We start from the raw sequence: 14,166 nt of genomic DNA on the forward strand, positions 1-14,166 counted from the left end.
CCAGCCCAAGGTGCTTGTTTTCACTTAAATTACGTATTTCATAACTTGCTTGTAAAGCACTTGAAGATATGACACTAAGTGTTACTAACACTAAGTGATGTTGTTGGACAGGCTTAATATAAGCAATTAAGTAGTAATTCCATTAAAAAAGGTGCGAGACACAAAGGTAGAATTAAGTCATATATGCCTACTTTGTATCCAGATCTTCAGGCTGTTGATTACTTAGACTGAGACTCTGAAAATAAGCTTTCATCTCTTACCACACAGCCTTCCATCTAAGAACTGCCAAGGCCCTGTGCTCACGCTGTACCTGCTTTGACAGGTATATGGGTGCTGCCAGCAAGGATAGCAAGTGGGTGACATGGATCAGCTTTTGTGGAAGGTGAAGATCTGGAAGCTGTGTGAGCTGAGCTCTTGCCTGCTGTCTATGGGTGTTCAAAATGAGCTGCCTGGATAGATGCACAGAGCACTGGGGAAAAGCCCTACAGAGCAGCACTATCAGGCAGCGATGAAGATAACTGCAGTGGGGGTGAGAAGCCCTCACAATTCCCATGAAATTCTCTCCTGAAAGAGGGTCTGATCAGTTTCAGCAGTGATTCTTGCCTCACCAGCTTCCCACACCACCCAGAACAGCAAAGTCACAGAGCTGAATGTTTCTTGTACAAGGCATCCAGGTAGTGATCGTCCCCCTGTACTGGGCACTGGTGAGGCCACACCTCAGATCCTGGGTTCAGTTTTGGGCCTCTCATGACAAGAAAGGCATTGAGGGGCTGGAGCGTGTCCAGAGAAGGGAAGGGAGCTGGGGAAGGGTCTGGAGCACAGGTCTGATGAGGAGCAGCTGAGGGAGCTGGGGCTGTTTAGCCTGGAGAAAAGGAGGTTTAGGGAAGACCTTCTCACTCTTTACATCCACATGAAAGGAGGATGTAGCCAGGTGGGAGTTGGGCTCTGCTCCCAGGTAACAAGCGACAGGATGAGAGGAAACAGCCTTGAGTTGTACCAGGGGAAGTTTACATTGGATATTAGGAAAAATTTCTTCACTGAAAGGGTTGTGAGGCATTGGAACAGGATGCCCAGGGAAGTGGTAAAATCTCCATCCCTGCAAGTGTTCAAAAGGTGTGTGGATGTGGCACTTGGGGACATGGTTTAGTGGTGAATGTTGTGGTGCTGTGTTAACAGTTGGACTCAATGATCACAGCAGTCTTTTCCAATCTTAATTGGAAGATTGGTCCATAGGTCCCACAGGGATGAACAGCATGAGCTTCATGGTGGGACATTCCTTCTATAATGCAGAATTTGGGTGTCTAGATTCCAGCATTGGAGGGAGATCAAATGTCCCCAAGTCCCAGCCCCAATCTGGATAAAGTGTTAACTCTGAATGATTGAGACGGCTGTGTAAACTAATTTTGTTTGGATACTCTAGGTTATATTTGCTCTGCAGTCTGCCAGGACAAACCTTTGGCTTGGTGACCCTCCTCTGCCCTGTGTGCAACCCCCTGTGCCGTGCTGGCATGGTGTGTGTGCTGGAGCGGGGAACCGGATGAAAGTTAGCTCTGAAGAAGAATACTTTGTTTTGATCTGGATTGCTCCCAGGATTTGATTGTGGTGTGGACACACGAAGAGGTATGTCAGCACGACAGAGGGGGCAGCAGGATCCAGCACAGGGACAGGAATGCACAGCAGAAACTGGAGTTGGGAACAGGATGCTAAGCAAGAAAATAAGGGATCCGCACTGTGCCAGAAACATCAGCCTCTTGCCCAGCTGCTCTCTACTGACCTCATCCCTTGCAGGAGAGAGAAGAATTGGGAAAGGGGAAGAAGGGATGAGAGTAGAAACTCACTGTTGGACTTTTCCAAGGACTTTCCACCCTGCTGGTGTAGCAACACCAAGGAAATACTGATGCAGTTTTGCAGACATCATTTTTGGTGGCAGCACTTTGATGAACCAGTCAGGTTATACTCCCTCTGTTGTGCTGGTGCAGCTCTTTGTGCTGTTTGTTGTCAAACAGACCAGGAAACTGCTTTAAAAAAGCAGCACCCTCCCCTCCTCAGTTATTTTTACTCTGGCTCAGTTCCCAGACACAATTCACCTTGTCTCCACTGAGGTGCAACTGGAGGAAGAGTGCTGGAGTGGGAAAGTGTAGCCACAAGCAGGGGAACAGGGGTTCCACTGTGCCCCTCAAAAATGCCCGTGGCCCGACACCTTGGGGAGAGTTTCCCTTCAGCAATCATGGGCAGCTTGTTTGTCAGAATTAGAAAGATCAAAAAAGAGGAAAGGAAGGTTGAATCCATGCAGACACGTGCAGCATTTGCATACTATTTTCCTCCGGAAAACATAAAAGGAAATCTGACAGTAATCATGTTAGAAATGCTCCCTGTTCCCCTCCCATTTAATCTCAGCTCTGTGTATGACACTGTCCCTGGCATGTAAGACGGCTCCAGCAGATCGCCGGGGCGCCGACGCTGCCTCCAACACCCAGCTGTTTCTGCTGAAGTCAGTGGAAACACTTTGATGGTTAAAGGTGCCCATGCCTAAATGCTCTGTTAGGTCACAAGCTAATTTTAGGATGGAGAAGCACAGTTCCAAAAGAGATAAATAGGTTAATAACACTGAAGTTGCAGTAAATCTGTAGGAAATCTCCTGGAATAGGTCCATAATTAGCAAATCTACAGTTCTCAAAGCAGATATCCTCACCTTTTCTTCAGTTTCCTTTTTCCTTTGATTTTGCCTGTGGATTGTGGTCCCTGTGGCTAAAAACAGGGTAAACTGAAGACTTCTACACTTAGATATTAGTACCTGAAACTTACACCAGCATCCAGGAGCCAGAACCATGCACTTTCATCTTTCGATACGGGATTGCATTATGGAGGTGTTTACTGTCTTAAAGTAAACAGTGCTGGTGTGAACTCCCAAATTTTTCAGAGCCAAGGCACTGGATTCTGCTCATAGAGAGGCACATCCCAGGCTAGTTTCCTGAGGACAAGCACCTGGCATCTGAACTGAGCAGGGCTCATTGTGCTCCATTTGTAACGCAAGCATTGTGCATGAATAAAGATTGCCACTCTGTTTTCCCACCTCCCAAAGTGCACCAGCTTCTCAGTTACAAGTGAGGAGGGTTTGTTATACAGAGATGTGACTTAAGGTTTCACCCTGAAAAATTGAAATTCAAAGGTGATCCTTCCCAACTCTCAATTCCACCGTTCTTTTGGATCACAGGTATTTACTGAGGTATTTACCTCTGACCCAAGTCCTGCTTCAGGTACTGAAGGGCCTTTGTGAAACCTTTGCTGAAACCTTGCATTCCTGATTGGCTTAGTGGGCTTAGCAGACTGTGTTTTAGGGGTCTATTGGACATCTGATAAGATCGAGTCAAGGTTTTACAGACCTTTAGGAGCCCATAAGACCTTGACCCGACCTTATCAGTAAATTCAGGCAAGGTTTTGGATTCAGAATCCCCTTAATCTTAAACCCAAACATTTATGCACTTTTTTCACTTACATTAATCAGTCTAACAAAAAATAATACCTCTTCTATCCTTGGATTGTCACAGCTGCAGCCCTTGTGTTTGTAAGAGCACTGTAACGAGCCTGCAATCAAGACCACACCAGTCTTGTCAGCTTTGCCCTCATGCTCCAAGGCTGGCTGCTGCCTCCCACGCACTCTGTATCTCACCAGCAGTTTGGCATCTCAGTTTTGGCTCTATTTCTCAGAAGTTGTGTGAGAGAAACCTGCCAAGAAACACTACTCAGCTGGCCACAGCAGAAGCTTGAGAAACACAGTGTAGTGGTGAAATGCCAGGTCTGGATTCGGAAACCCGCAGGATGGATGAGGAAATAACAGCAGCTGGACAAGCAGCTTCTTTGTAAAATAGCTCCAATGGCAGCTGCAAGCTCAGGTGCTTATAAAACAAAACTGAGCAGCAGAAGGCAACCAAGGGCTTAGGCATTTTCCTCTTCCTGGCCTCCTCTCACCCCTGAAGCACTTTCACTGAGGCTCAGACAAGACTTGCAGTAGTTTCACTTCGAGCAGTGTTTTAATCCCTTGACAGCCTTTCCTTTCCTTGCCATCTCCAAGAATGGAAAGGAAACAAAGAGAAAAAAAACTTGCTCTATAGTTGCAGGTATTGATAGTTCTAGGAGACATCTGGGCTGAGGACTGCACAAAGCACATCAGAACATGGAAATGCTGGGCCAGGCACCCTTCTCACCCCTCCATGGTCAGGGCAAAGCTCCCTTGGGCAGCTCTCAGGCAGCAGCAGTTTGCTTTGCCTCTGCTGCCCCTGCAACACTGACATGTCTTGGGTGGCTACAGCCCATTTTCAGCCATGATTCAGTGGAGAACAAAAAAGCTCTCAAGGGTAGGAAGTGGGGCTAAGGCTTCTTTGGAAGTAGGGTTTAGTAATCCCAGTTGCCACCTTTAAAAATCAGTGCCCTTGGGCCCCAGCCAGCCCTCAGCTCTGTCAACATCTTTACTGCCAACTTTACTAACAGTCACACAAATGTAAATCTACTGTGAGAAGAGGATTAAGCCCATTCTGGTTTTATGGCCTATGAAATGTCTCCTGCCCTGCTGCCACTGTGCACTGATACATAACGCAGAAAAGGGAATTCAGGCTGCTATTGTGTCTTCAGAATTTTAAAGGAAAAAATGTAATTCCAGAAACTTTACCAGCCAGTGAAGTGCATATGCAGACAAGGGTTTTTCTAAGTCAGAAGCTAAAAGCCTGTACCTTGCCAGATACTGGTTGAAGTACATAATTTTTTTCTCGAAATAAGATTATCAACAGCAATTTTCCATGCATTTAAGTTCAGGATTTTGTCTGCAAGGGGATTAAAGCTCAGGCAAATGTGAGAGTGCCTGAACACTGCCCTGCTCCATGTACTGCTCCCACTTGGGAGGAGACCTGTGTAGGGGGCTATGTAGGAATCCCACTAAAACAATTATTTCTTCACTGATGACTCAGTTGGCTGAGAATTACAAGGAGGACTGCGGGAACTATTAGAACTTTTATGGCTTCTAAAAAAATTCAGTTTGATGTGGGTTCCTCACTCCCTTAGGCTGATACTTTCATACAAAAGGGTTTTTTTACTATAAAATTTGTTACTGAATTTCAGCTCTTGGGCTGGGCACATATTTTGGTTCCAGGTTTCTACAGTCTCAGAGGATGGCTCAGACCTCTTAGCAAGATCTCAGTATCACTAAATAATTGTAATGATCACTAACAGAGTAACTCCATTGAGCTGTCAGCAGAAAAACAGCCGAGCTGCATACATATTTCAATTAAAGATGCAGAATTATGCGTATTTATGCACAAGCCTGAAGAGCAGACGATATTCAAAATGTACTTCGGGGCAGGAGAAACAATTAATTTTTCATTATTTTCAACATTTATCCAATTTATCTCTAGCTGGAAACTCTCATTCATTTGGTCCTTATCTGTGTCAAGTTGCTGTTGTGTAAGATTTTGTGGGTGATTGTGACTATTTTGGTCACAATTAGGTATCAGGTAGGGAATACAATGAGATACTACATCGGCCCTTGAAGGCACAGCTGATAGCATTTGCCAAAATGAGAATCCATCTCCCTGGCAGACCCTCACATACACACACTCAGCCTCTCTGCTTCATCTTTCAGTCCTCCTGGTCAAAGTCTCCTGCAGATCAGCAAGAAAAGTGACGTGTGAAGACAGACTGCAGTGACCTCTTGCTTTGGTATGTAGTGCTGTTTGTTTTGGCATTGCAGATATATTTAGTGAACTGTCATCTGTTATAATTCGTGTGGGGACAGATCCTGTATTTTGAGAGACGTTCGCTGTCCTGCATTGCCTGGAGTCCGTAAATTGCTCTGTCATTTACACACTGGTCTATTTTAAAAGCAGTGTTAGTGGACACATCCTCTCCCTTATTCCACTGTGAGGACCCTGAGCTCCCAAATGCTCATGCAGCAACACGGCAGGTTTTTAGCCAACTCATCTTCTCCTAAGCAAACTACTGGATATTTATTTACAGACGGCTTTCCTGAAACCAAGGGAAATGCATGCTAAATGAGACACTTGAGTTTCTGACTGTGTGACACACTGTCCCTTGAATTGTGGCCTCAGCCTCCCAGGGGTATCGTCCTCCCTGTGACAGGCCCAGCTATTTTTGGCCACCAAGGCCCCGGTGTCAGGCGCTGGGGGACCTTCTGCTCCACAGGAGCACGTGTTCCAACAATCCCATTCCGTGCAGGCAGCCACCAGCCAAGTGTTGGTCCCAGTCACAGCTTTGCTTGTTCATCCTCTGACCACAGAGCAACACCTTGCTTGCAATTTGCAGGGGAAAAAAACCCTCGTGTTATTTTGTGTGTAGCCCAAATATCAGCAGTCACCCTCCCATCTCAAAGAAAGGGAAGGAAATGACAGCAGGAAGAGCCCATACCAGCACAAAGCTGGGGCTAAATCACCAGGATTGGTGCAGCATTGCTGTCATTTCAGACTCTGCAGGGCCCTACAGGTGGGACCCCATGACCCCCTGTTCTCCCCACACCTCTCCACAGCCTTGCAACTCTTCATCCCCATCCTGGGGATGTTGCATCCCATGTCAGGGTGAGCTCATCCACCACTAGGGCTGGAGACAAGCCCAGTTTAGAGACATCTGGTCACACCTTCTACAGCTGGATTTGGGCTTCCTCAGCCTCAGAGGGCAGAAATAGCCCCTTGTTCCCTCTGCCAATCAGGGCTTCTCCTTTCATTATCACTTGTAAATTGCTCCTGATACGGGTTTGTTCTATGCAAGTCCCAGATCTCGCTGAGATACACACTAGAGACAGGGTCTGTGAGTGCAGCAGGGAGCTGAGCTGCCCCTTCCAGCTTTGAGCACCAGAGGAAGCTGCTGGACATTTCCCCGCTGCCATATAGTGAATCTCTGGCCTTTATTCTGCAGAAATAAACTAAAAGCTCTTTCCAAAATTTAATTTCTAGAGAATATGGACTGATACATAGGCTAGTGTAATACAGTACCACGTATCATGTACTGCTTGCATTGGAAAAAGCAAGGTCAAAGAAGAACACCAAGGTATAGCAGAAGTTTTGTGATGATGGCAGTTCTTCCAGGAGTTGTTGTTTTCGGGGTTTGCACTGCCTAAAATCCAGGACTCTGCTGTGGCTAAGGGAGAAAAAGGGTAAGAAGAGTCTTTGCATGGCCCTGGAGGTGTCAGAGGTAATGGAGTCATTGTGCAGGACCTCATTCCTGGTGGAGGCAGGCAGAGGTTGGACCTGTTCAAGCCTAAGTTGGTCAAACTGATGCTTGAGCCTCCTCAGGGTTTGGTGGGCAAGGAATGAAATGGTCTGGGTGAGCATCTGGAAGGAGACTGGAGCTGAGGAGTCCCTGGCAGAGCTGATGCTCATGCAGATGAGGACAAAGGTGAAGAGGGGAGGAATGTGGGTGTGAAGAGCAATGAAGTCCTGGCAGGGCCAATGCTTAGGTGGAGGGTGGCTGATGCAGGACCAGGCTGCTTCTGCAAAAGGCATTTCTGTCTTTTCCCCACCAACTTTAACCAGGTGTCCTTCACATCTCCTCTGCATCAGACTGTCACCTGTGGGAATCACAAATCCCATCTTAAATGAGCTGAGCAGAGCAGTCTGGAAAAAGGTGTGTCATTGGTTATCAGTGGGCTGTCTGGAGCCAGCATGGGCAGCCACAGCTGATGGATCCGGGAGAGCAGGCAGGGCACAGGCTGCAGCTTCTGGCAGCTCTGCCCAGGTGGGTGAGCATGAGCCAGCATTTTGTTTGAACTGATCTAAGTGGGGCAATCACAGTAGGGTGATCCCATCCTGAGCTGCCTCAGCTGTGCCCTCTCCTTCCATCCTGCCCTGGGTTTAGTGATGAGAGGTCACCAGAGTGAGTCAGCTCATCCAGCAGATCCAACAGAAAGCTGCTAGGAAGCCTTTCTTTACAGTGAGTGTGGTCAAACACTGGAACAGGCTTCCTAGAGGGGCTGTTGATGCCCCCAGCCTGTCAATGTCTAAGAGGCCTTCAGACAATGCCCTTAATAACATGCTGTAACTTTTGGTTGGCCAGTTGGATGAGATGTTCAGTGTAGGTCCCTCCCAAATGAGGGATTCTATTCCATTCTACTCCTCCATGGAGGCGCTTTCTGGGATGCTTCTGATCAATCGGATCAGCTTACTGAACAAATGAATCCCATGGAATTGTCACCACGAGATACAATGCAAAGGCAGTGATCTTAAGCGTGTGATTTTGTGACGTGGCTGAGCCCATTCAGCTGCCCCAGCCCCTGAGGCATGTGCTCTGTCCCTGGTCCCCTCCCCATCACACTGTGGCTGGGCAGGACTGCCCTGCTGGCACTGGCACCCACTGACCATGCAGCCACATTGTCCTTCAGGGACCTGAACCAACCACCAGCTCATTGCAAGAAGTAAAAAGAGCTTCAAGCTGGGCTGGTTGAGTGCCCTGGCACACCGTGCCGGGAGCACCGAAGCGAGGGATCGGGGGAACTGGATGTGCTGGTGTTTGATGCACAGAGCTGTGCCCCAAAGCCACCCCTCCAGTGTGACCTTGCAGCAGGAGCTGCGGGGCCAGCGGGAGGCAGGAACTGCTGCTCCCAAGCAGGTGTGCAGTGAACTGTCCCAGTACAGCCTTATGCAGCAAGATGCAGCACAGGGCTCCAGATGTTTCACCAACCCGCAACAAAAAGCCAGGTCAAGGTCTCTCCAGGCGATATAAACCAAGCTGCAGGCAGATGTGCACAAGCAGACAGCATTTCTATAAAAGAACGCAAAGTTTAGGACAAAACTCAGCTCTTTCCAGTGCAGGGGAAGGTAAGCTGGGTGCGGGAGAGCGTGTGCTTGCTGGAGCAATGCAACAACTCTTCTCCAAGTGCCTGATGGGCCCCCAAGAAAGCCCTGTGTGACACAAAAATGCTGTTATTCTCCTACCACCATGGACTAAACCAAAATGTAAATCTCTCTCAAGTTCAAAGTATTACACCATGCTGTTTCAATAACAAAGTTCACTGCGTAATTTGGCTCCGTGCTCTTTATTCACTTCAGACAAGTCCAAAAATGAAATGGGATTGGGGTAAGAGGCCAGAGCTGAAGTTGCTCATAGCTGATGTTTAGTTTGTGCCATTAAACTTTCATTTTCGCTTCCACTAAGCCTTTATTTTCATCGCAACTTGAAAGATCCATTGTAATTACAATGTAATGAAAAAGCTGAATCCAGAGATGTAGCTGCTGAAGGGTAATCAGCTCCTGTGCTTTGTATTTAGAGGAAGTGATTAACTGTACATTTCAGGGAGGGATTGAAGTGATGAATTTTAACAATGACAAAGTTCAACAATCAGGAAATCTTAATTTAAAAAATCTGCTACTTTAAATTTCTTTTTGCAATCGTTCTCCACAGTCACTTCAATTTTTAAAAGAGTAAGTTTAGAGACTGTTGGAATTAATTAGATTTAACTAACCAGGAGGGCACCTGTGGCTTTTACTTATTCAAGTGATTCTGTATCTTACATGCATTTATTCAGATTCCTAATTATATTTTAATAAAACTATTAGAAATGGTGAATAATTCCCTTTTAATGTGATTATTTTTCTCTTAGGTCGGGTTGGGTTGCAATTCAAAATGAGTATACAAGTGCTTTAAAATTTGGTTTTACTCTACAAAGTAACTGTCCTGAATACATACAGGAAATGACACATAACTTACACTTTTTTAAAAAAATAAAGCTAACTGATTCATTAAATAAAGGAGCTTTTCCTGTAATTTGATTTGGAATTTTTTTTCTGGATTTCAAGAAGTGCTAACTCTCATCCTCAGCCATCTTCCTTTCTCAGGCAAGAGGAAGAAAACAAGCTTTTCTGCTTTTTTCAGTAGTTGGTGAGTTTCTTGAGCTGTCCCTAGCCAGGTAACCGAATAAAGTGGAAATAACAAATACTCTTTCTGCCCCAGCAGACCAGGCTCTTGTGGGATCCAGAACTCTGCCTGGAGCCAGCGCTGGCTGCTGGACCCTCCGACCTGGCAGAGCACCTGCGGGTCATATTTAATTATAAATAGCCCCATTTCCGGCAGAATAAATACAATTAACTCCAGTGACCATAGCGGCTGTTCGGAGGGCAGTGCCAGGCGCTGGGCTGGGCTCCCATCGGCGCGACAGATCCTTCTAAGGAAGCCAAAAGCGTTTCGGTGCAAATCTTCCCCCAGAAAGCGTGTGGTCCAGGTGCCGGCTGGCAGGGAGGTCTCCAGCAGCCTGGCTGCATGAGGGAGCCTCATTAGAGGCTTTTAATCACCCCCCGGTGATTTGCAGGAGGGACGCTGACATCTAGCGGGGAGTCCGCGGTACTCGGGAGCCGGCAAAGAGGTTTTGGGAGGGTTTTTTGCAATCACCTCCACGGTTGGAAAGGCACCCGTAATGAACAGTCAATACCAATGACTTGTGTGGCCCCGAGTTTCTGGGGCAGAGCTGATACCCGGCACTGAGACCAGCCCCGTTGTTTTTCACTCTGTTTTAAGCATCACGGCGTCAAACCTTCTCATTCCAGCCTTAAAACTGAAGGGTTAAAGCAGCAGAAGGAAGGGATCTTGCTGTCGATCTTAACTCTGCTTTGTACTACAACCTATTTTGTAGTACAGAGATTTAATGCTGCTTGCTTACGTAAACGCTGAGCAGGGGCATGTGCTGGACGTTGCTGCTCTACAATCATATCTGACCATAACTGTGAAAACAAGAGAAATCAGAGTTTTTATATCTGTAGTCCGTGCCTCTCCCTCTGCTTCTAAAGGACAATTTGCCAACCAGTTGGATTAGATGTTAAAGGAGGAGATGTTTCCCTAGAAACCTGAAAAGGCGATAGCCAGTTTCATAGCCCTGATTGATAAGAACAAAGATATCAAAGGGAATGATAAGCCTCCAACGGCTTAGAAACAGCTGTGAGATTAAGGTGGGAGAGACCATGATGGGCTACCAGAAAAACCTGCTACCACAAGAGCCAGCAAGCAGAGGCTGAAAAGCCAGGGGAACTGTGCTTTTAAGGTTTATTTTTCTTTTTAAACTCAAAGTGGATGAGGTCTACCCATATGTATTCTGTTTGGAAAATGCTATTGCATGTCAGGACAAAGCCTTTAGACTTTGTAAAGCCTAAATTCCTCCAAGAGCTAACTTTCCTACAGGAAACATGGAGACAGAAGCAGTTTCCAGGGCCTTCCCCAGGAGAGGGGCAGCAAGGCTATATTGGCAGGGTTGCACAGGCCCACAAACCTCAGTTTTGAGCATGAACGAGAAACATGTGAAAACATTGCTTTTCCAGTTTTGAATTATGAGACCTGTAATCAAACAGGGCATATTCTCAGGCAATATGTAGAAAAGAATGTCTAATTTTCATTGACTTGAAGAAATTCCTTAAAAAGAAGGGATTCTTATGGCTGCAAAGAAAATTTACAAAACATGACCTGTTCTTGGTAAAAGAAAAATGTTAGCAGGACCTTAAACAATGCAGTTGGTTACACAGAGAGCTAAAGCATTCCTCAGTTTAGGCTTGTTCATTAAAACCTAACACTAATAGAGAATTCTCTATTGTTCAGGATTGTTGTAGTGCCCAGCCTAAATCTCAAGGTAAACAGGTGACTCATGTTTTCTGCTTTGGGAGTGTATTAAATAGGCAATAGAGCTGCTCCCCAAATACAGGGTCTTGTGTCACACAGTATCCCTTTCGGCTGTTGAAGAAAGCTTGCAGAGACCCTTCAAGGTTTCCTGCCTGACTTGGCCAGAATTGCAGGACTTGGATGCAGAGGAATGCTGAATCCCTCATCCACACACCACAGATGCCTGTGGAAACACTGGAAAGCAGGAGTGCTTTTCTGAAGAGATTTCTATTGTGGTAGCTTCTGTTAAAGCAAAGTGTGTTCTCGAGCAGTTCCCAGTATCCCAAGTTATCGTGGTCATACAACAGTATTTTACTCATTACATTTAATTACTTTTTTTTCCTCTCTTTTGTTTGTCTTTGCAGTTTGGAGCTTTGTTAAAGCTTTATTGGGACCCTAAATTGAAACTCGGCAAAGCTACTCACAGACAAAGCAAAGCTGCAGCTGTAGAGAACAAACAGTAATCGCTGCCAGCACCGAGCTGTGTTTGCTCAGTAAAGTGGACTACATGGAAACAGTGATGTGTGTTGAACAGGCAATCACGTCTGCATTTGGCTGCCTGGGAGGATTCTCTTCCAGTCTCCAGTGCCAGATCTGGAGACTGAAAACCAATTCCCAGTAGTGCCTCTTTGGCCAAACAGTACCAGTATTACAGTCCCACCATACAGCTTATGTATTTACCTTGTCTTTTGAAACACCCAGACAAGACACACCAGCACCAACCTGAGGGCTTGTGGACAGCAACACTGTGCTCTGGCTGATGTGAGTACGGAGCTAACAAAGCTGCTATCACCTTATGTGTGCCAGCTCATGTCACATCTCACCACTCTGCCACTGGTGATACAATTGATTTGAACAGGCTCGTGTGTGACCTTGTAAAACTCCCCACAAAACATGAGGGATGTGATGCTGATGCCTTAAGAGGCCTCCTAGACACGGAGGCTGGACAGGAGTAAAAGAATAAAATAGGTATTTATTTGAAAGGCCTTCAAAGGTACACCCTGGGAGCCACAGGCTATTGCCAAAAGGGACCCCAAGATGGACCCCAGGTCACGAGTTCTTCACTCTTTTATAGGTTTGGTTCATTTGCATATCAGGGTTCTCCAATTCTCCAATTAAAGCTTCAGTTTCCCCTCAGCCTGCCCCCCCCCTTAGCAGCTCTTTGGTTTATACTTTTGGCCTAGGACAGTCTGGGTGTCCTTGGAAAGCAGGGCCAGAGAGGCTTTGTTATGTCTGCCCAGCATGAGAGAGCAGAAATTAACAGGCTACAAGAAACTTCAGAGTCACACTCTAAGCAGTTAAAAAACACAAAGGTCAAGATCTAAGGCATCAATGCAAAAGTGAAATTTGAAGATATGCAGAACTTACACTTCAAAATTGAAACTAACTGATTCATTAAATAAAGGCAGAACACTTGGACTGTGGAAGAGCAGTAAAGAAACTTCCCTGGAACACCAGACAGTGGGATTGTAACAGTTTGGTATAAGAAGTTTGGGGTCATTTCTCCTGCTCCTTGAATTGTGTAATGTAGGCTGTTAGATTTTTACTGATTGCATTTTTTGGTGATAGAGGCAGAAAATGCATTTAAACAAAGGATCTGCACTAGGGGAGATTCAGGAATCTGGGCATGCCAGGAAAAGTTACTGCAGAAATTTCATCAGAGAGCATTGCTTGTGAGATTTCCATGTTTCTCTTTACCAGCACCAAAGTGAATGAAGTACAAACCACAGAGACTTCCCAAAGTCTTTCAAAAGTCTTTATTAAACCTTGGAAATCGGGGACAGGTGAGTCTGCTCCACCTGGAAACAGTCCTACTTAAGGCTATCAGCATTGGGTGAGATGTCCTGCGTGACTGTGGTGCCCATGTGGACGAGACTTACTTGTGAATCCCACAGTATGGGGAAGGGCATCCAGCAGCTGGACTGAACATGCCCCCAGTGGCTGAGGCTTTCTGGGGAGCAGAGGACCTGCTGCACCTGTGTGCAACACAGCGTGCAGGTTCTACAGCTGAGCAGGATGTCCTGACCTGTGGGAAGTGCTCATGGAGACAGTCCATTGAGATTTCATCTGCTGCACCTCTGGAAATCTTTACCAAATAGAAAGGACTTAACCAGAGAAAAGCAGTGCATACGTGGCAGCCTCGAGTCCACCTATAAATTCCAGCGCTGTCAGGCATTCTGGCACAACCCCCACACTCAATCACCCAAATTAGCCTCCTGTTAGCTTCAATGAGCATGGAGAGGCCAATATGAGAGTCCTGGGAGGACTATGTGTGCCTTCTCACACACAGGTTTCTCTTTACCTTCATCTGGAAAGCTGACTGATTAACTCCAAGCTATGTGTAATGTTTGTGCACATAGTCTGGGAATGCTGCTCCTCACAACCCTACGCAGGGGGCACATTTCCAAAATTTCCTTCCCAGATCCCTTTTACTTTTTGCCACAGATTTCTATCCCCCTGGTTTAGGTTTCTCTTTGCCCACACTGCACCTGCCTCAAGGGTGCCTAAAAGGCTTATTGTGGTCAAGTG

General features: G+C 46.3%; 1 long non-coding RNA gene across 1 annotated transcript; it reads left to right on the forward strand.

Moving 5' to 3' along the window:
- The first annotated feature begins 1,143 nt into the window (after window positions 1-1,143).
- On the forward strand, window positions 1,144-12,618 carry LOC108447783. Its single transcript, XR_001863469.1, has 3 exons — window positions 1,144-3,340; window positions 3,382-5,709; window positions 12,003-12,618. It is a non-coding gene; the product is annotated as an uncharacterized LOC108447783 (long non-coding RNA).
- Window positions 12,619-14,166: the final 1,548 nt, after the last annotated feature.

This window comes from Corvus brachyrhynchos, unplaced genomic scaffold, assembly GCF_000691975.1.
Source record: "Corvus brachyrhynchos isolate BGI_N302 unplaced genomic scaffold, ASM69197v1 scaffold245, whole genome shotgun sequence".
Lineage (NCBI taxonomy): Eukaryota > Metazoa > Chordata > Aves > Passeriformes > Corvidae > Corvus > Corvus brachyrhynchos.